Below are 22,173 nucleotides of genomic sequence, written 5' to 3'. Positions count from 1 at the left end.
CCCAGGTTGCCTTTCCTGAGCTTCGATCTTCCGGCTCTCGTTTAGTAGTTGTTGGAAACTACGCTGCATTAGGCCTACAAATTGGGTATGGGGTGTAGAGAGATGGTGTGTTCCACTCCAAGGTGTTCCCCAGGTTTCCTCGCCAATGCTTCGATCATCATGCTCTCGTTTAGTAGTTGTTGGAAACTACGCTGCATTGGGCCTACAAATTGGGTATGGGGTGTAGAGAGATGGTGTGTTCCACTCCAAGGTGTTCCCCAGGTTTCCTCGCCAATGCTTCGATCATCATGCTCTCGTTTAGTAGTTGTTGGAAACTACGCTGCATTAGGCCTACAAATTGGGTATGGGGTGTAGAGAGATGGTGTGTTCCACTCCAAGGTGTTCTCCAGGTTGCCTTTCCTGAGCTTCGATCATCATGCTCTCGTTTAGTAGTTGTTGGAAACTACGCTGCATTAGGCCTACAAATTGGGTATGGGGTGTAGAGAGATGGTGTGTTCCACTCCAAGGTGTTCTCCAGGTTGCCTTTCCTGAGCTTCTATCTTCCGGCTCTCGTTTAGTAGTTCTTGGAAACTACACTGCATTAGGCCTACAAATTGGGTATGGGGTGTAGAGAGATGGTGTGTTCCACTCCAAGATGTTCCCCAGGTTGCCTTTCCTGAGCTTCGATCTTCCGGCTCTCGTTTAGTAGTTGCTGGAAACTACGCTGCATTAGGCCTACAAATTGGGTATGGGGTGTAGAGAGATGGTGTGTTCCACTCCAAGGTGTTCTCCAGGTTGCCTTTCCTGAACTTCTATCTTCAGGCTCTCATTAAATTGTGGTTAAACGGAACAACTGCATTTGGCGTACTAGTTGGTTTGGGGCCTACTATCGGTGTCTGCCACTCCTTGCTGTTCTCCTGGTTTCCTGTCCTGAAATTCCGTTTTCAGGCGCTCGTTAAGTAGTTGTTAATGTTAGACTGCATTTGGCCTACTAGTTGGGTTGGGGCCTACTATCGGTGTCTGCCACTCCTTGCTGTTCTCCTCCACTGAACAAAGCTGTGCCGCCTGTTTACTACGGTTGCCAATTTTGAACTGCATTTCGACTACTTACTGATTTGGGCCTACTCTCTGTGTCAGCCTCTCATTCCAGTTGTCCTCCACTGCAATGCCCCCTGGTTATTCCTGTGTTACCAATTTTGAACTGCATTTAGCCAACTTTATTCTTTGGGCCTATATCTGTGTTTCCTCCTCATCCTGCCCATTGCCCAGCCAGTGATAGATGAGTCTGCTGGTACATTGACCCATAACGCAACATTCCCCGTGCACGCTACACAACAACATTGTGACCCTGCTGAAAGTCAGGTTGCTCTTCCCGCATACCATACCACCTTACACGGGGACAAAGAGGAAGGTGCAGATGAAAGTGCAGGTTCCTTCATCAGGTGGGGGGAGGAATACTAGTTGGCGACGTCACTGGCACAGGGCCTCTCATAGTACGCAAAAGTGTTGCTGCCGGTGGGAGGCGCCCCCGCCGTGCAAACACACCGCTGTACTTTGAGGGGCCCTGTGCCAGTGCCAATGCCAACAAGTGGGCCCCCCCTGCTTGCTCAGGTTCACAGCACTTGCAAAGTTGAAATACTTACCTCTCCCTGCTCCACTGCCGTGACGTGGTCCAGATTTCCTGGGCCCACTAATTACTTGAACCAGCCCTACCCACCACAACTTTAGCCAAATGACCCCCAATTTCAAATGCCTTCCAATTATTATAAGGTAAATTACGCTTGACAAGCTTCATTAAGAAGAATGGATGGTTTTGACATTAAAATGGGCACTCTAGGTGTTTTCCTGGCCCCCACTCACTGCCGACTATGCTGCCCCATTGACTTGCATTGGGTTTCGTGTTTCGGTCGATCCCGACTTTACGTCATAATCGGCCGATTTCAATCGACCCGACTTTTGAGATAGTCGGGTTTCGCGAAACCCGGCTCGACTCTAAAAAGGTCAAGGTCGCTCAACTCTAATGGTGATTACTGATCTTCTGATTCGGAGGACGACACCTCGGATTGTTGTGAATTTCCTCTACACTGAGATGTTTCCAGAATGATTCTGACTCCAGTGCATTATGATCGCTCAGACGACATCCTGAGAGGTTTTCATATTTATTTTTCAGTGTCTGCTGGATGATATCAGGTTTTCACCAGGCAATCTCGCTTACTATTTCTGGGGGGGGGAAACAAAAATAAAAATTGACTGCATTTTTGAGATATCCTGTTAGTGGCCCCTGAAGGCCTGGACCTTGTAAATTACTGTCCAACTCTTTAGTTGATTTACCGGATATCCACCGATAGATGGCGCTAAAGAGGTGGATTACTTCTCGTATATTCACAGAGAAAATGATTTTCACAACAGATTTGTCAGCCATGTAGAAAGGACGGGAGCCGTCCATCCACCGACCACCGTCATCATGTATGTTTAACGGCCTCTCAAAATTATGTTTATTTAATTTTTCAGGAAAAATATTGCCCACGTAGTCGGCAGGATTTGAACCTGCGCGGGGAGACCCCAATGGATTTCTAGTCCATCGCCTTAACCACTCGGCCACGACTACAGCTGTTAGTGATATGGAGTCACCGCCTCATTATCTGCACACAGCGGTCACTATTCTGAGGAGGAGATGACACTGGTGTCACCACCCAACGGGACAATGTGCCCAAAGGAGGAGACATCGATCCTCTACAGGAGATCCTGCTGGCACCCATGAGATACTTTCCTCTGGTGACATCTGGGAGTCCTCCTGGGAATCTGATATTGTTTTATTGTCTTTTGTCATGTTATGTAAGTAATGGCTGTACAATGTCGCTTCAGTAACCACTCGGGGCCATTACTCGGCTGTTGTAGACCTCTGCACAGTAAGACCTTGTAGTTCTCCAGTGATCGCCATCTCGTACTGTAATGGGGAGTAACTGGGGTAACAATGGGACCAGTAGTAAAAAGATAATAGTCCCACTGTCTTATAGGAAAAAGTCAGGAAAGAAAGTCCCGAGTACAGCACTGGGGTCCGGAGATAAAATCCCCCCCCAAGGACAACATCTACAATGAGTTTGCATGTTCTCTCTGTGTTTGTGGGTTTCCTCTGAGAACTCCTGTTTACCACACTCCAGAAATATACTCATAGGGAACCTTTTAGAAACTTCTGAAAGGAATCTTCCTTTTTTCCTCCATTTCTGCAGGCCAAGCTGGGGCCTGATGTCTGCCTGCACCCAGTAGATCAGGGGTGTCAAACTGCATTCCTCGAGGGCTGCAAACAGGTCATGTTTTCAGGATTTCCTTGCATTGCACAGGTGATAATTTAATCACCAACTCATTATTTGTGTAGGTGATTAAATTATCACCTGTGCAGTACAAGGAAATCCTGAAAACATGACCTGTTTGCAGCCCTCGAGGAATGCAGTTTGACACCCCTGCAGTAGATAATGTCGTACTAACCAGTGTCTAAGGGCCGCCATTAACCCCTTCATGACAGGGGTATTTTTGGTTTTGCATTTTCATTTTTCGCTCCCCTTCTTCCCAGAGCCATAACTTTTTTTTATCCCTTGGTCAATATGGCCATGTGATGGCTTTGTTTTTTTTGCGGCACGATTGGTACTTTCGAACGGCACCATTGGTTTTACCATATTATGTTAAAAAAAAAAGGGAAAAAATTCCAAGTGCGGTGAAATTGCAAAAATAAAAAGAGCTTTCCCCACACTTGTTTTTTGTTTGGCTTTCTTTCTAGGTTTACTAAATCCTAAAACTGAGCTGCCATTATAATTGTCCAGGTCATTACGAGTTCACAGACACCAAACATGACTAGGTTCTTTTTTTATCTAAGTGGTGAATAAAAATTCCAAACTTTGTAAAAAAAAAAAAAAAAGTCACCATTTTCCAATATCCGCTGCACCTCCATTTCTTGTGATCTCGGCTTCAGTGAGGGCTTATTTTTTGTGCGCCGATCTGATGTCTTATGTAGATATGATTTTTTTTTTTTACCCATTAGTGAATTTTGTTGCAAAGTTGCCGTGACCAAAAAAAGTAATTCTGGCGTTCGATTTTTTTTCTCGCTACACCGTTTACCGATTGGATTAATTCTCTTTATATATTGATAGATCGGGCGATTGTGAATGCGGTAATACCAAATATGTGTATATTTGATTTTAACTTTTATTTTTTTATATTTTAAAAAACTTTTTTTTTTTACTTGCTTCAATAGTGTCCATGGGAAACCAGAAGCTGCACTTGTCCGATCGTCTCTGCTACATACAGCAGATATGCCCACTTGCTATGAGCGCCGACTACTAGAAAATAAAGGGGACACTAGAATCCCACATCCTAGCTTAGTTCGGCCACCAGAGGTCACCTTTGAAGCAGAGAAGAAAGCTGTGAAAACAGGAAGTCGTTTGTGTCTGATTCTTGTGAGGTAAATTGTGAGGAGAAGTCCTGTCTGAAGAGACGAGGAAAGATCGAAAGCCTGAAGTGACCCAAATTGGGCGGTGTGATCCAGAGGGAGCGGCTTCCATGAGTAAACCGAGATGTGTGACCGGTCACCGACTGTTTAGTTATGGAGAGTTAGATAGAAGTCACATCATATTGAAGAACATTCCTGTTACCGAGACGACCCGTGGCCTGATGGAGACTGTGTGAGCTCCTGTATACCGAGGCTTTGGTAAAAACGTGAAGGCCAAAGAAGAGCTCCTTGAAATAATACTGGGACTGATCTGGATCTTCACCTGCACCTGTGTCAGAGGATTTGGTGACCTAGAAAGCTGATTAAACCTGGTGGCCGGACGTCAGAATAACAAATCCAGTTTTTTTCTGTTTGAGCATATTCCGTCAGGGCGTCCGCACTGAGCGCTCGCAAAGAGGACAATGCCCTGTGTCCATATTGTGTTGGTTCAAGCGATTAGTCGTGTGAATATACATCTATCAAGGGGAAAACTGGGTACCCCAAATTAAATCAAACGAGAGGGGAGGAAAAATCAGCATACCTTTGGCGCAACGTGAAACACAATGGATTTGGCTACTAGATACAGTCTCCCCTAATGGCCTAAACGAAAACCTTAGTTTTGCTCCATTTCTAGGATAAAATTAATCATCCCTGTAATTCTATTTGTAATTTTTCAGGAAACTTGAGTTTTGCTCCATTCTTAGAATATAATTGATCATCCCTGTAATTCACCTTTTAGTGTTTTATGTATCCATTCATGTATATATATATACTTTCTTAATCTGTTTTTATTTAGTGTATATGTATTTACACTTTTATACATAATGTTTTATCCATAATATTTTACTGATTTTAGGTTTCTTGACCGAAATGGTACGATTATATTTGTTCTAATATTCTCATTATTGCACATTTTAGGCATTGTATTACTTACCTGTGTGAATGTTCATTTGATGTGGAGTCTTCATGGGATCCCGGTGCTCCGTGTTTCTCCCTGGGAGGTCGTCTTTCGGAAATGTGGGATTGAGTCACGTGACCATCTTCATTGAACATCCGTCCTGGCTGAGAGAATATAAATGCTGTAAATTAATGTGACATAATATTCTGTGGTGATTCACCAATATATTTCTACTATGAATGTGTATATTTTCTTTTTATGTTTTCACTCTTCTATGTCCTATTTAGAACACTTATATCAGATTATATATTTAGACATACAGGTAATTTGCTTTATAATTATTGTTTAATATTTCTATATTACTTGTTTTCTTCAGTACCAACTACATGCCATTTATTATTTGTGCTATGTTGGGTATTTACCCGTATGTGTGGGTCTGCTCCGGGTGCAGCTTCTCGTGGCCTTGGTTAAACTGGGGTCATGCGGGGCTGTGTCCCGGTAGCGGGAACATCGCACACTATAGGCACTTTAACATGGCGCTAATAGATTCACTTGCCCCCTTTTTTTTTGTCCCATTTATTACATTTCGTATTTTTATCTAATGGCCCATGCTATGCTGGTCATGGTGCGCGTGCGCGTCTGACACTGCGGTGTTCGGGCTCTTGTCTGCGGTGATAATGCGCTTATGTGCGTTGATCTCCGTGGATTGTCTCGGACATCGAGTGTGTCCGGACTGCGCATGCGCCGCCTACATGGCCGGCATTCAGCATCGATGCACATGAGTCATACTTCTATCTTCCCGCGGCAGTGCGCGTGCGCGCCCGGCGCTCGGCGGTCCGGATAGTGGCATCGCAGTGACCTTGGCAACGCCATGCACTATCATGTGCGTCCGGTCACGTGATGCCTGATCTCGGACTTCCGGGTAGTTTGGACTGCGCATGCGCTGTGGACGCTGAGATTGGCATGGTGACTCACTTTACTTACGATATATAAACCCCTCGGTCTTATCCCAATATACCCCCTGACGAAGGATTTGTTGGGTCCGAAACACGTGTCGGGGTGCACAGCTTGATAGATAATTGGCGGTCCTGGTGATATTTTCCCCTCAGCTTTATATAGTAAGTAACATTGGATCATATACATACTGAGCATTGTCCTATGTAGTGAGTGCTTGGTATATCTGGCATACCTTTCAATCCCTGTTATACAAACTGCACTTTGGTTATAATTGTGAATTTATCACGTTTCAATAATTATTTTTTATATATATATATATATATATATATAATATAGCACTTTGCACCTTTTTACTATTTTTATACAATTTGATGTAGTATTTGGTTAAACACTTTGCACTTTTTTGCCAGTAATCGCTGCATGTGAACTCTACATATAATATATATATAGAAAGTCAGCTTTTTTTTTTTTTTTTTTTTTTAGCACTAAGCACTTTCTGGACATATCTTTGTACTTTAATTGGAGAATATATATATATATATATATATATATATATATATATATATATATATATATATCTTTCAGATTTATTCCAATTTTATATAAATATGGTTCTTTAATGTATATGATCTGAGTCTCTATATTTTTTAGTCTTTTGGGGTATCCAGTTTATATACCTATATATATTTTTTGACCTGCCCATTATTTATACTTTTATTTTTATGTGCACATAAGTAAATACATATACATAGTATTTTTATCTATTTTAATGATGCTTTGTTGTTGCTATACATACATAAAAGCAATTTATTCAAATATTCCCTGTCATTATCTTCCTTTTTGGTCTAATCCAGATTCGGTGTATGCTCCCCTGGGTACCCGGAATGTATAGTAATTAAGGCGGGAGGCGGGTGTAAGATTGTATATCTGAGAGGACCGCCTGTCACGGTCACGGTAGAACCCCGGATAGGCCCTGCACCGGATAAGGGAAGGAGTGGCATAGTTTTGGGATAGTCTTGCTCCCGCCCATGAAGCTGGCACTTGGGATCTCTCAGGATAAAAAAGAAAAGAATGTCCAGCTTCACCGAGTCTGTAAAAAAGAGTTTTCTTTATTCACAAACTTTAAACATGGACGATACAGACTTAAGCACGACCCATATGGGTAAGAATCTCAACGCGTTTCTGGAGACTAAGCTCCCTTAATCGTGACATTGTTTTCTTTTTTGTACTTTATACGCCTGGACACAGCGGGTCCGTGCTCCCGAGGTTTGGTTTATGCATCACGGGTGAGCTGGTTTATATTCCATCTCTCAGGATGCATAATTTGTATTCTGTGGATTGTGGCTGTTGTGGCCCGTATTTTGTTGAGAAGTAGAATCCAGTTACCTTTTGCACAAGTTATAAAGAATAGTTGGTTTAGTGTCTTATCGCGGTCAGAGTCGTGCATAGCAGTGCCGTATCCCATTCTCAAACAGCGACCGGCGTACCGGTCGTTACAAGTATATATACGGTGCGTGTCGAGAATGGTTTTAACCATTTTTCTGAGGTCATTGTGGCAGGTGCATCGGTCAGCCTTCATCACTTGTATGAGCCTGAGGAAGGAGCTGGATTATTTCTGTAATGCGTAGCTCTAATAATGATGTGGTTTTTTTCAAACCATTTCCTCTCTGGCTGATGGCAGCACTTTATAGGCCAGAAGTTGTAGTGTTTTAATCCATATTCTGTCCATCTGGATCCTCATCATACGAGATCCGGAGATATTGCTGCTGCCAGCGGAGAGCCCTTCCCGGCTTACCCCAGTTGTGCCTGACGCTGCACCAGTTCAGGTGAGTGAACAGTCACCAAAGCCACATGGGATTTCCCCAGTGATCTGCACACGGAGCGAAGTCCTCTCTGCGGAAAGATCATAGTGATCTGAGCCACAAGTCCGCAGAGTTCCCCACAGTTCTCCTCCTACTTGGTGAGGACTTAAAAGATAGAGAAGTAAAAAGATAATCATCCCTCCTATGAAAAACTGAGATATCTCCAGAATAACATAGTTATTCAGGTTGAAGGAAGACTTTAAGTCCATCTAGTTCAGCCCATAGCCTAACCTACATGCCCTAACATGTTGATCCAGAGGAAGGCAAAAAAAACCCATGTGGCAAAGAGTTAAGGTAACATTCACACTAGCGTTATGCTAGTGTGCGTCGGGTTAGCGTCGGGCGACGCAGCGGCGACGCACGCGTCATGCGCCCCTATATTTAACATGGGGGACGCATGCGTTTTTGTTTGTTGCGTTGTGCGACGCATGCGTGTTTTTTGCCGCAAGCGTCGGACCAAGAAAACGCAACAAGTTGCATTTTTCTTGCGTCCGCTTTTCGGCAAAAAACGACGCATGCGTCGCAAAACGCAGCGTTTTTGCGTGTGTTTTGCCACGTTTTTGCGTGCGTTGTGCATTGCGTCGCCGACGCAGCGGCGCACAACGCTAGTGTGAACGTAGCCTAAGCTCCACTTTGGGGAAAAAAATTCCTTCCCGACTCCACATACGGCAATCAGACCTACAGCAGTGATGGGAGGAGGATCCATGAAGTGACGGGCGGCACCAGCCTGTGATGTGGCTCCAGCAGCCGCCGTCACTTGTATCTGCCACATAAATGGAAGAGTCCGAATAAAGGAAGAACATCCAGAGTCTCCTGTGTCATCTCCACCGGTCGGATCTCAGGGTCTCGGCTCATTGCTGGAGCTGCACATTCACAGCTTCTCCCATATGGTCTAGCGGTCAGGATTCCTGGTTTTCACCCAGGCGGCCCGGGTTCGACTCCTGGTATGGGAAGATGACTCCTTTTATTTTTGCTGTTCCCTTATTGTTGTTACAGTCAGAATCTTATTGATCAGTAAATAATGCACATGTATAATATATGATAGAAATGTCCGGTGTTCTGTGACCCATAAACCTGAAAACGCAGCGAGGAGATGGCGGCAGGAGAGCGGCAGGACACGAGCCTTCGATAGCTCAGCTGGTAGAGCGGAGGACTGTAGTGGAGCACAGACATCCTTAGGTCACTGGTTCGATTCCGGTTCGAAGGACATTTTATTACTTATTGGTAGAATTATAGAATTATGTCCAGAATTAATCAGGAACATTACTGATGGGGTCACATTACCACAATATCAATTTTCCTTATCGATACCTCTTCCTTCTCGATCTTCTGATGTGGGGCTTCTATTAGGGTAATTACGGTTCCTAACTTACTGCAGCGGGGATCATCCAGACAGCAGTCGCCTTCTCTGATCACTTTCCTCTAGAATTGATTGTGGTTACAGATAATGGTCTAATATAAAGATAAACTCGACATCTGGGCGCTGCTGTGTGAGGGCAGAAAGGTCAAGGAAGATGTCCGGTTCTGGGAAACAGCAGAACTGGTGAAACGTCTGTGATCTACAGCAGCAGCGGGATCAGCAGAGATCTCATCTACCAGTAGAGGTTTCTTCGTGGTCGTCCTTCTCTGTGCCGTGAGAACGTCCTGTCCCTGGGAATCGTTATTACGTCAGAAAGTATCATTTAATGCTCCACTATCAGCCGAGCTGCCACCTAGTGACGTGAGAAGCAGCTAGTGAAAACTGGGAGGGGGTTTAGCTCAAATGGTAGAGCGCTCGCTTAGCATGCGAGAGGTAGCGGGATCGATGCCCGCATCCTCCACCATTTTTTCAAATGGAGTGAGAAATGTAATTATATTTTTTTCTGTTTAGTTCAGATCAACCCACTTAGTCTCTGTGTCATGAATCATGGACTATCACTGAAGAACTACAAAGTCTTCCTTTGGACAGCCCCTGATGTGCCTAAACTGTGGAAACCCCCACAAATGAACCCATTTTGGAAACTAGACTACTCAAAGACTTTATCTAGAGGTGTCATGAGCACCTTGAACTCAAAGATGCTACACTGAATTTTTCGAAGTTGAGCCGATAAAATGAAAAATTATATTTCCCACAAAAATTTTGTTTTAGCCCCACATTTTGCTTTTTCACAAGGGTAACAGGAAAAATTGCACCCTAAAATTTGTCATGAAATTTCTTGAGATATGTGGTGGAAAACTACTGTTTTGGCGCATGGCAGGGCTTGGCAGGGAAGGAGCACCATTTGACTTTTTGAACACAAAATTGGCTGATGCCACGTCAGGCTTGGAGAGCCCCTGATGTGCCTAAACAGTGGAAACTCCCCGCAGGTGACACCATTTTGGAAATTAGCCCTCTCAAAGAATTTACTTAGATGTCTTGTGAACGCATTGAATTCCAAGGTGCTTAATGCAAATGTATAACATTGAGCCATGAAAATAAAAATAATCACATTTACCACAGAAAAATGTTGTTTTAGCCCAATTTTTGAGTAACAGAAAAAAATTGCACCACATAATATTTTCCGCAGTCTCTTCTGAGTATGCTGATTTCCCATATGTGGTGGAAAACTACTTTTGAGGAAAAGTACAAAGCTCAAAAGGGAAGAAGTGCCAAATTGGAGCTCAGATTTTGCTGGAATGGTTTGACGGTGCCATGTCACAATGGCAGCACCTGAGTTGTCAGAACAGCAGAAAGCAAGGATTTAACGAACGTGGTCGTAGTGGCTATACTCAGGAGCCCGCCAGTGACAGCAAATCCATGGATGCACGTCCAGTTGAAGTATATTGTCACACAAAGACCTGTTTTGTCCATGTGCGGCAATGCACACTGCCTAGCCAATCAGAAGTCAGCAGTTAACATTTGATGTGCACCTGACCATGGGTGCTTGGTAGTGACGCCAGTCGCTGGTATGCTGTTGTCAGGTGCCAGCTTCAGGAGAAGATTCTGAGCAGTGGGGGAATGAAGGGAAGTTCGGTGAGTATTTATTTTTTAATCAGTGAGTACAGAGTGGCCATACATTATACTCTATGGATAACTGTGGGGTGCCTTATGTTCTATGGACAGCTCTCGGGTGTGCATTTTACTCTATTGACAACTATGGTGTGTGCATTGTTCTATGTGGACAACTATGGGGTGTGTATTATACTCTATGGATAATTATGGGGTGTACATTATACTCTATGGATGACTATGGGTGTTTGTTATACTCTAGGGATAATTGTTGGGTGTGCATTATACTCTATGGATAACTATAAGTTGTGCATTATACTCTATGGATAATTACAAGTTGTGTATTATACTCTATGGATAATTAAGCGGTGTACATTATACTCTATGGATGACTATGGGTGTTCATTATACTCTAGGGATAACTATTGGGTGTGCATTATACTCTGTGGATAATTACAAGTTGTGTATTATACTCTATGGATAATTATGGGGTGTACATTATACTCTATGGATGACTATGGGTGTGCATTATACTCTAGGGATAACTATTGGGTGTGCATTATACTCTATGGATAATTATGGGGTGTACATTATACTCTATGGATGACTATGGGGTGCTGTTAAGAACAGGTGATTCAGAACCACAATGGACCTGGTGGTTACGAGCACAGAAAATGGCCTGATAGTTGCTAATCACATAGGACGAGCTCTGAGACGTGGGAACTCTGCTGACCACAATTCCTAATCCTATCATACCACACTAAAGGTAGCCGTGGAGCGTTCCTGACCAGACCTAGACGCCTCGGCACAGCCTGAGAAACTAGCTAGCCATGAAGATAGAAAAATAAGCCGACCTTTGCCTCAGAGAAATTCCCCAAAGGAAAAGGCAGCCCCCCACATATAATGACTGTGAGTAAGATGAAAATACAAACACAGGGATGAAATAGATTTTAGCAAAGTGAGGCCCGACTTACTGAATAGACCGAGGATAGGAAAGATAGCTTTGCGGTCAACACAAAAACCTACAAACAACCACGCAGAGGGGGCAAAAAGACCCTCCGCACCGACTAACGGTACGGAGGTGCTCCCTCTGCGTCTCAGAGCTTCCAGCAAGCAAGAAAAACCAATATAGCAAGCTGGACAGAAAAAATAGCAAACGAAAGAAACACAAGCAGAACTTAGCTTATGCAGAGCAGACAGGCCACAAGAACGATCCAGGAGAAAGCAAGACCAATACTGGAACATTGACTGGAGGCCAGGAACAAAGAACTAGGTGGAGTTAAATAGAGCAGCACCTAACGACTTAACCTCGTCACCTGAGGAAGGAACCTCAGAAGCCGCAGCCCCACTCACATCCACCAGAGGAAGCTCATAGACAGAACCAGCCGAAGTACCACTCATGACCACAGGAGGGAGCTTGACCACAGAATTCACAACAGTACCCCCCCCTTGAGGAGGGGTCACCGAACCCTCACCAGAGCCCCCAGGACGACCAGGATGAGCCAAATGAAAGGCACGAACCAGATCGGCCGCATGAACATCAGAGGGAAAGACCCAGGAATTATCTTCCTGACCATAACCCTTCCACTTAACCAAGTACTGGAGTTTCCGTCTCGAAATACGAGAATCCAAAATCTTCTCCACTATATACTCCAACTCCCCCTCAACCAAAACCGGGGCAGGAGGATCAACGGATGGAACCACAGGTGCCACGTATCTCCGCAACAATGACCTATGGAATACGTTATGGATGGAAAAAGAAGCTGGAAGGGTCAAACGAAAAGACACAGGATTAAGAACCTCAGAAATCCTATACGGACCAATGAAACGAGGCTTAAACTTAGGAGAGGAAACTTTCATAGGAATATAACGAGATGACAACCAAACCAAATCCCCAACACGAAGTCGGGGACCCACACAGCGCCTGCGGTTAGCGAAACGTTGAGCCTTCTCCTGAGACAATGTCAAATTGTCCACCACATGAGTCCAAATCTGCTGCAACCTATCCACCACAGTATCCACACCAGGACAGTCAGAAGACTCAACCTGCCCTGAAGAGAAACGAGGATGGAAACCAGAATTGCAGAAAAACGGCGAAACCAAAGTAGCCGAGCTGGCCCGATTATTAAGGGTGAACTCAGCCAAAGGCAAAAAGGACACCCAATCATCCTGATCGGCAGAAACAAAACATCTCAGATATGTTTCCAAGGTCTGATTGGTTCGTTCAGTCTGGCCATTTGTCTGAGGATGGAAAGCCGAGGAAAAAGACAAATCAATGCCCATCCTAGCACAAAAGGCTCGCCAAAACCTCGAAACAAACTGGGAACCTCTGTCAGAAACGATGTTCTCCGGAATGCCATGTAAACGAACCACATGCTGGAAGAACAATGGCACCAAATCAGAGGAGGAAGGCAATTTAGACAAGGGTACCAAATGGACCATCTTAGAGAAGCGATCACAAACAACCCAAATGACCGACATTTTTTGAGAGACGGGGAGATCCAAAATAAAATCCATAGAGATATGTGTCCATGGCCTCTTCGGGACTGGCAAGGGCAAAAGCAACCCACTGGCATGAGAACAGCAGGGCTTAGCCCGAGCACAAATCCCACAGGACTGCACAAACGAACGCACATCCCATGACAGAGACGGCCACAAAAAGGATCTAGCCACCAAATCTCCGGTACCAAAGATTCCAGGATGACCAGCCAACACCGAACAATGAACCTCAGAGATAACCCTACTCGTCCATTTATCAGGGAAAAACAGTTTCTCCGCTGGGCAACGGTCAGGTCTATTAGCCTGAAAATTTTGCAGCACCCGCCGCAAATCAGGGGAGATGGCAGACAAAATTACCCCCTCTTTCAGAATACCCGCCGGCTCAGACAAACCCGGAGAGTCGGGCACAAAACTCCTAGACAGGGCATCCGCCTTCACATTTTTAGAGCCCGGAAGGTACGAAACCACAAAGTCAAAACGGGAGAAAAACAGCGACCAACGAGCCTGTCTAGGATTCAACCGTTTGGCAGACTCAAGATAAGTCAAGTTCTTGTGATCAGTCAAGACCACCACGCGATGCCTAGCTCCTTCAAGCCAATGACGCCACTCCTCGAATGCCCACTTCATGGCCAGCAACTCTCGATTGCCAACATCATAATTACGCTCAGCAGGCGAAAACTTCCTGGAAAAGAAGGCGCATGGTTTCATCACCGAGCCATCAGAACTTCTTTGCGACAAAACAGCCCCTGCTCCAATCTCAGAAGCATCAACCTCGACCTGGAACAGGAGCGAAACATCTGGTTGGCACAACACAGGGGCAGAAGAAAAACGACGCATCAACTCTTGAAAAGCTTCCACAGCAGCAGAAAACCAATTGACCACATCAGCACCCGTCTTGGTTAAATCAGTCAACGGTTTAGCAATACTAGAAAAATTATTGATGAAGCGACGATAAAAATTAGCAAAGCCCAGGAACTTTTGCAGACTCTTCAGAGATGTCGGCTGAGTCCAATCATAAATGGCCTGAACTTTAACAGGGTCCATCTCGATAGTAGAAGGGGAAAAAATGAAACCCAAAAACGAAACCTTCTGAACACCAAAGAGACACTTTGACCCCTTCACAAACAAAGAATTCGCACGCAGGACCTGGAACACCATTCTGACCTGCTTCACAAGAGACTCCCAATCATCCGAGAAGACCAAAATATCATCCAAGTATACAATCAGGAATTTATCCAGGTACTCTCGGAAGATGTCATGCATAAAGGACTGAAACACCAATGGAGCATTAGAAAGCCGAATGGCATAACCAGGTACTCAAAATGGCCCTCGGGCGTATTAAATGCTGTTTTCCATTCATCGCCCTGTTTAATACGCACAAGATTATACGCACCACGAAGATCTATCTTGGTGAACCAACTAGCCTCCTTAATCCGAGCAAACAAATCAGGCAGCAGCGGCAAGGGGTACTGAAATTTGACCGTGATTTTATTTAGAAGGCGGTAATAGTTGCGATGCCTCGGCACAGCCTGAGAAACTAGCTAGCCCTGAAGATAGAAAAATAAGCCTACCTTGCCTCAGAGAAATTCCCCAAAGGAAAAGGCAGCCCCCCACATATAATGACTGTGAGTAAGATGAAAATACAAACACAGGGATGAAATAGATTTTAGCAAAGTGAGGCCCGACTTACTGAATAGACCGAGGATAGGAAAGATAGCTTTGCGGTCAACACAAAAACCTACAAACAACCACGCAGAGGGGGCAAAAAGACCCTCCGCACCGACTAACGGTACGGAGGTGCTCCCTCTGCGTCTCAGAGCTTCCAGCAAGCAAGAAAAACCAATATAGCAAGCTGGACAGAAAAAATAGCAAACGAAAGAAACACAAGCAGAACTTAGCTTATGCAGAGCAGACAGGCCACAAGAACGATCCAGGAGAAAGCAAGACCAATACTGGAACATTGACTGGAGGCCAGGAACAAAGAACTAGGTGGAGTTAAATAGAGCAGCACCTAACGACTTAACCTCGTCACCTGAGGAAGGAACCTCAGAAGCCGCAGCCCCACTCACATCCACCACAGGAAGCTCATAGACAGAACCAGCCGAAGTACCACTCATGACCACAGGAGGGAGCTTGACCACAGAATTCACAACAGGGTGCCTTATGTTCTATGGACAGCTCTTGGGTGTGCATTTTACTCTATTGACAACTATGGTGTGTGCATTGTTCTCTGTGGACAATTATGGGGCGTGCATTATACTCTATGGATAATTATGGGGTGTACATTATACTCTATTGATGACTATGGGTGTTTGTTATACTCTAGGGATAACTATTGGGTGTGCATTATACTGTATGGATAACTATAAGTTGTGCATTATACTCTATGGATAATTATGGGGTGTACATTATACTCTATGGATGACTATGGTGTTCATTATACTCTAGGGATAACTGTTGGGTGTGCATTATACTCTATGGATAACTATAAGCTGTGCATTATACTCTATGGATAATTATGGGGTGTACATTATACTCTATGGATGACTATTGGTGTTTGTTATACTCTACGGATAACTGTTGGGTGTGCATTCTACTCTATGGATAACTATAAGTTGTGCATTATACTCTATGGATAATTGTGGGGTGTACATTATACTCTATGGATGACTATGGGTGTTTGTTATACTCTAGGGATAACTGTTGGGTGTGCATTATACTCTATGGATAACTATAAGTTGTGCATTATACTCTATGGATAATTATGGGGTGTACATTATACTCTTAGGATGACTATGGGTGTTCATTATACTCTAGGGATAACTATTGGGTGTGCACTATACTCTATGGATAACTATAAGTTGTGCACTATACTCTATGGATAATTATGGGGTGTACATTATACTCTATGGATGACTATGGGTGTTCATTATACTCTAGGGATAACTATTGGGTGTGCATTATACTCTATGGATAACTATAAGTTGTGCACTATACTCTATGGATAATTATGGGGTGTACATTATACTCTATGGCTTTTGCTTTATACTCTATGGATGACTATGGCCTGTGAATTATACTATGGCCAGGATGAGGGAAAATTGTACCAAGATGGAGGACATACAGTATATAAATAATGTATATCAGGATGGGGGGCCCCAGTTCAAATCTGCACCATCAGGCTCTAGCTATGTCACTGTCAGAAACCCCCGATAAGTGACCTCCTTTTACAAACTACGGTCCTCAATTAGGGATGGTCAGACCCATGAATGGTCGGTTCTGTCCGGTTCAACCAAAACTGTAAATGAAACAGTTTGAATCAGGTACCCGAACGGTACCCAAACTCAAACGCAGATTCCATTCAAATGAATAGGGGGGCAGAACATCCGGCAGTTCCCATGCTGTCATCTGTGTGACAGGACAGGAAATGTTGGGTCTGATTGGCGGTAACCTTCCACGTTACCACTGGTCAGAGCGCTGCGGTTCCCATGCCATCACACAGAAAAAGGTTGCCGCTGGTCAGGCGTCGGTTGATGACTACTACTCCCATAAGCCAGCACCTGCTCTCGCTGTTAGATGTGTGAGCAGGCGCTGCTGATTAGATTATTTATCAGCTGGCTCCTGTGCATTCTAATAGATGTCAGTTAGATGTAGAATCAGTGCATGTGTATGTTACTGTAATTGTATTCAATAAATAAGTAAATCTTTTTTAAAAATGGTCCCCCTTATTCTTGCTAACCTGCTGAGGGAAATTATTTATATTATTTAATTATTATTACATATATTATTATTTAAGTGTTATTCTAGTATGAGGCCACCAGGCTATTAGTAGCCTATAAATATCTGTATCGAGTCTCCTATGTATTTCCTTTAAAAACCACTTAGGTTGCTAGTGGTAAGGTAGACAGGAGTAGACAGAGTAAAAGTTTGAACAACTGGAGAGGATGGTTGAGGAATATCTCGAGCTCAACGTCAATGCCATCAGGGGGGGTTTGGACCCTTTTGCATTTTGCTCTTCAAAAATGGAAGAGTGGACTGAGCTCGCCAGTCACGCCTTGGAGGTTTTTGTCATGCCTAGCAGCCAGCGTTCTCTCAGAACGTGTCTTCAGAGCTGCTGGTGGTATCATGATGGATAAGTTCATACGGCTGTCCCATCAAGATGAACAAGTCATGGATCTCCAATGACTTTTGCACCCCAGTCACAGACTGGGCAGAGTAGGCAATGGTGGTATTTTTCAGTGTTCAGCATTGATCTCGCGTTATTGCAGTCTGTGACACCTTCGTCATGGATTCTGTGCCTACTGATGCTAATGTCGCTGATGATGTTACAAACAAATTTTTGAAATGTGGAGACTTGAAGTGTCTCCATCTGGTGGATTGCCTGTAGTAAATGGGGTGTCAGAGCCCCATTAGACTATTTCTACTCTGGGGAAATTGATGCCACTTTATTGGTGTCTGCCCCTAATTTTTGAAAATGTTTGGACTCCGAGTTGGGTCTCCTTCGTGTGTGCTTCCTGTAGCAGTAGGGGTCCTAATCCTGCAGGCCTTCTCTTTCAGTCAACTACCTGTGTTATTATTATTAATTTTTTTAAACAATTGTAGGCTACAAGGCTGATATTTGTGCCACCGGAGTGTGGCTGAGCAGAAAAGCAGTATGAGCTGTTGCATCAGGTGTCGGTGTTCCCAGTACAGCAGTCCTACACCGAACCCTCACCAACCTCATAATATGAACTTAGATGCAAAGCTGTAAATGCTGGCTCAGTCATGGCTCATAAATGGCCCAAGCCTGACTGCTGCTGTGCCATTATAACATTTCTACGGTGGGATAAATGATGCCACTTTTCCTGATGTCTGCCCCTAATCTTTGGTAATGCTTTGACTCCAAGTGGGGTATCCTTCATGTTTGTTGCCTGAAATTGGCCGGGCTCTCAGACCACCAGGACTACACCTGTCTCTCATTCACCTGTTTGTACTCTGAGTCAGTGGGCAGATGGAGAGTTGTGACACAAGGGGAAACAAGGGTAATTTGGGGCATGAATGCAGATACTTCCTCCTCTTGAGTCTGAGAATCTTTGGAGCAGACCTCTGATACCCATGGAATAGAATGTGTGAACAGCTCTGCAGACTCGTCCATCTGTGGTTCTCCACAGTCAGTTGGGTGGTTGGAGAGTTGTGACGCAGGAGGAAACAAAGGTAATTGGGGTGCCACCTCTGAGGACTGTACGGTGTGTGATGTTAAGGTGGAGGAAGAGGTAGAGAGGCCACTTGGGGCAGCGCTTGCCATCCACTGGCGCACATGCTCTTTCTGGCCCTCATCTACAAGGCGTACCGTTGTGTGGCTACCGAATAGAAGGAATCGAGTAGCCCATCAGTAACAGAAGTTGTCGGTGATCTTCGGATAGGACGAGCCGATGTTTGTTCAGTAGAGGTTTCAGTAAGATTACCAACAACCCCATATACACCTCAAACACCAAGGCTAATCCCCCCCGTCCTCCACGACCTCACTTTTTCCCACTCATGTTGGATGTAACCCCTTCATGACCCAGCCTATTTAGACCTTAATGACCTGGCCGTTTTTTGCAATTCTGACCAGTGTCCCTTTATGAGGTAATAACTCGGGAACGCTTCAACGGATCCTGGCGATTCTGAGATTTGTTTTCGTTGACATTGGGGCTTCATGTTCATGGTAAATTTAGGTCGATAATTTTTGTGTTTTATTTGTGAAAAAAAAACAGAAATTTGGCAAAAATTGGGAAAATTTCGCAATTTTCAAATTTTGAATTTTTATTCTGTCAAACCAGAGAGTTATGTGACACAAAATAGTTAATAAATAACATTTCCCACACGTGTCTACTTGTTTTGTTTACGGTTCAAAGAATTGTGATGAATAAATAAATGCTCACACGACAATTGAATAAGACAAAAATGAATTTACTTAATAAAAGATAATATAAACAATCACTGAAAATGGCAAATAATTAATAATCATAAGTCATACATTACATTGGAAATGGTAGGAGTCAATTCAGCCTGCTCTGTGTCCTCGCTCATCCAGATCTGTCTGTGTCCTTCTGCCTTCCTTGTGTCCGGGGCATACCTCATTTACATGATCTATACCCTGTTATCTCAGGCTTTGTCATGGTATGTGTACTGTAGCCTTCAGGCCAAAATAGATAAGAACACCAAACTGGCCTCCCTCGGGGCTTAAAGGTATCTGTCTAATTAACATTTACATGATACCATCTCATGGGAACAAGTGGTTCATCTTTGAAGATAAATGTAAAGTGTACTCGGTCATTTACATTCTGGACAATTGACTTGTAACCTTCTGTGGACTCCATACAGTAAATGTACCGTCACACTTAGCGACGCTTGTTGTGAATTCTGTGGCTGAATTCACTCCTGTGGTCACAAGTGGTACTGCAGCTTCTGAGCTTCCTCCCTCAGGTGTTCTGGTGAGCTCGTTAATTGCTTCATTACTTAACTCCGCCTGATGCTGCTATCCTTGCTCCTTGTCAATGTTTCAGTGTTGGATCTGAGCTTCTCCTGATTGTTCCTGTGACCTGCTGCTCTGTATAGCTAAGTGCTTTTTGCTTTTTTTGTTGCTTTTTTTCTGTCCAGCTTGTCTTTTGTTTTGCTGGAAGCTCTGAGACGCAAAGGGTGTACCGCCGTGCCGTTAGTTCGGCACGGTGGTTTTTTTTGCCCCCTTTGCGTGGTTTTGCTTTAGGGTTTTTTGTAGACTGCAAAGTTCGCTTTACTGTCCTCGCTCTGTCCTAGAATATCGGGCCCCACTTTGCTGAATCTATTTCATCCCTACGTTTTGTCTTTTCATCTTACTCACAGTCATTATATGTGGGGGGCTGCCTTTTCCTTTGGGGAATTTCTCTGGGGCAAGTCAGGCCCCAGAAGTGTAGACTGTCAGAAGTGTAGACTAGTGGCCCTTTTAGAAGAAAAGGTGCGGGGTCTGGAAGAAAGAATAGCAACTTTGAAACTCATCAAAGAGAATGAAGACTTTCTAGACAGAACAGAAGCATCTCTACTGGTCACAGAAGGTGCAAAAAGTGTCAGAGAACCTCCAAAAGCAGATGAGTGGAAGCATGTGACCAAAAGAAGCAAGAAGACCATGGAGAAATCACCAACCACACAACTGAAGAACCGATATCAAATCTTTGTAGAGGATGAAGATGGCACACCTAAGAATGAAGCAATACCAGCAAGCAAAAAAGAAAAGGGCACACAGCAACAAGTGACAGCAAAAAGTACAGCCAAGAAGCAACGAAGAGTGGTGGTGGTGGGAGACTCACTACTGAGAGGCACCGAAGCAGCCATCTGCAGACCGGACATAACTGCAAGAGAAGTATGCTGCCTTCCAGGTGCGATGATCAAGGATGTGACCGATAGGATACCAAAGCTCTTCAGCTCCAAGGACGTCCACCCATTTCTTCTGATACATGTTGGCACCAATGACACGGCAAGGAAGGACCTACCGACAATCTGCAAGGACTTTGAAGAGTTGGGGAAGAAAGTAAAGGAACTGGATGCACAGGTAGTTTTTTCTTCTATCCTTCCAGTAGACGGGCATGGCACCAGGAGATGGAACAGGATCCTTGATGCAAACAACTGGCTAAGACGATGGTGCAGACAACAAGGATTTGGATTCCTGGACCACGGTCTGAATTACTGGTATGATGGACTCCTCGCCAGAGACGGACTACACCTCAACAAACCTGGGAATCACACATTCGCCAGAAGACTCGCTACACTTATCAGGAGGGCGTTAAACTAGAAGAAGAGGGGACGGGAAGAAAAACATTAGACTCGAACAAAGACGACCCAGGAAAACATACTCAGAAGGGAGGTAAGAACATTTCTAAAACAATCCACAGTGAGGAGATTGGAACAAAACAAAATCCTCTAAACTGCATGCTCGCAAACGCCAGAAGCCTGACAAACAAGATGGAAGAACTAGAAGCAGAAATATCTACGGTAACTTTGACATAGTGGGAATAACCGAGACATGGTTAGATGAAAGCTATGACTGGGCAGTTAACTTACAGGGTTACAGTCTGTTTAGAAAGGATCGTAAAAATCGGAGAGGAGGAGGGGTTTGTCTCTATGTAAAGTCTTGTCTAAAGTCCACTTTAAGGGAGGATATTAGCGAAGGGAATGAGGATGTCGAGTCCATATGGGTTGAAATTCATGGAGGGAAAAATGGTAACAAAATTCTCATTGGGGTCTGTTACAAACCCCCAAATATAACAGAAAGCATGGAAAGTCTACTTCTAAAGCAGATAGATGAAGCTGCAACCCATAATGAGGTCCTGGTTATGGGGGACTTTAACTACCCGGATATTAACTGGGAAACAGAAACCTGTGAAACCCATAAAGGCAACAGGTTTCTGCTAATAACCAAGAAAAATTATCTTTCACAATTGGTGCAGAATCCAACCAGAGGAGCAGCACTTTTAGACCTAATACTATCTAATAGATCTGACAGAATAACAAATCTGCAGGTGGTTGGGCATTT

The 22,173-nt window shown here is 44.2% G+C and overlaps 1 non-coding gene across 1 annotated transcript; it reads right to left on the bottom strand.

The window, feature by feature from the left end:
* Positions 1 to 2,505: 2,505 nt before the first annotated feature.
* TRNAS-AGA (transfer RNA serine (anticodon AGA)) lies at positions 2,506 to 2,587 on the bottom strand. The gene has a single exon. It is a non-coding gene; the product is annotated as a tRNA-Ser (tRNA).
* Between the last annotated feature and the right edge of the window lie 19,586 nt (positions 2,588 to 22,173).

The sequence above is a fragment of the Ranitomeya imitator genome, unplaced genomic scaffold (genome assembly GCF_032444005.1).
Source record: "Ranitomeya imitator isolate aRanImi1 unplaced genomic scaffold, aRanImi1.pri SCAFFOLD_1630, whole genome shotgun sequence".
Lineage (NCBI taxonomy): Eukaryota > Metazoa > Chordata > Amphibia > Anura > Dendrobatidae > Ranitomeya > Ranitomeya imitator.
Note: the sequence above shows the minus strand (reverse complement) of the source record. Positions and strands in the feature narration are given on the sequence as shown.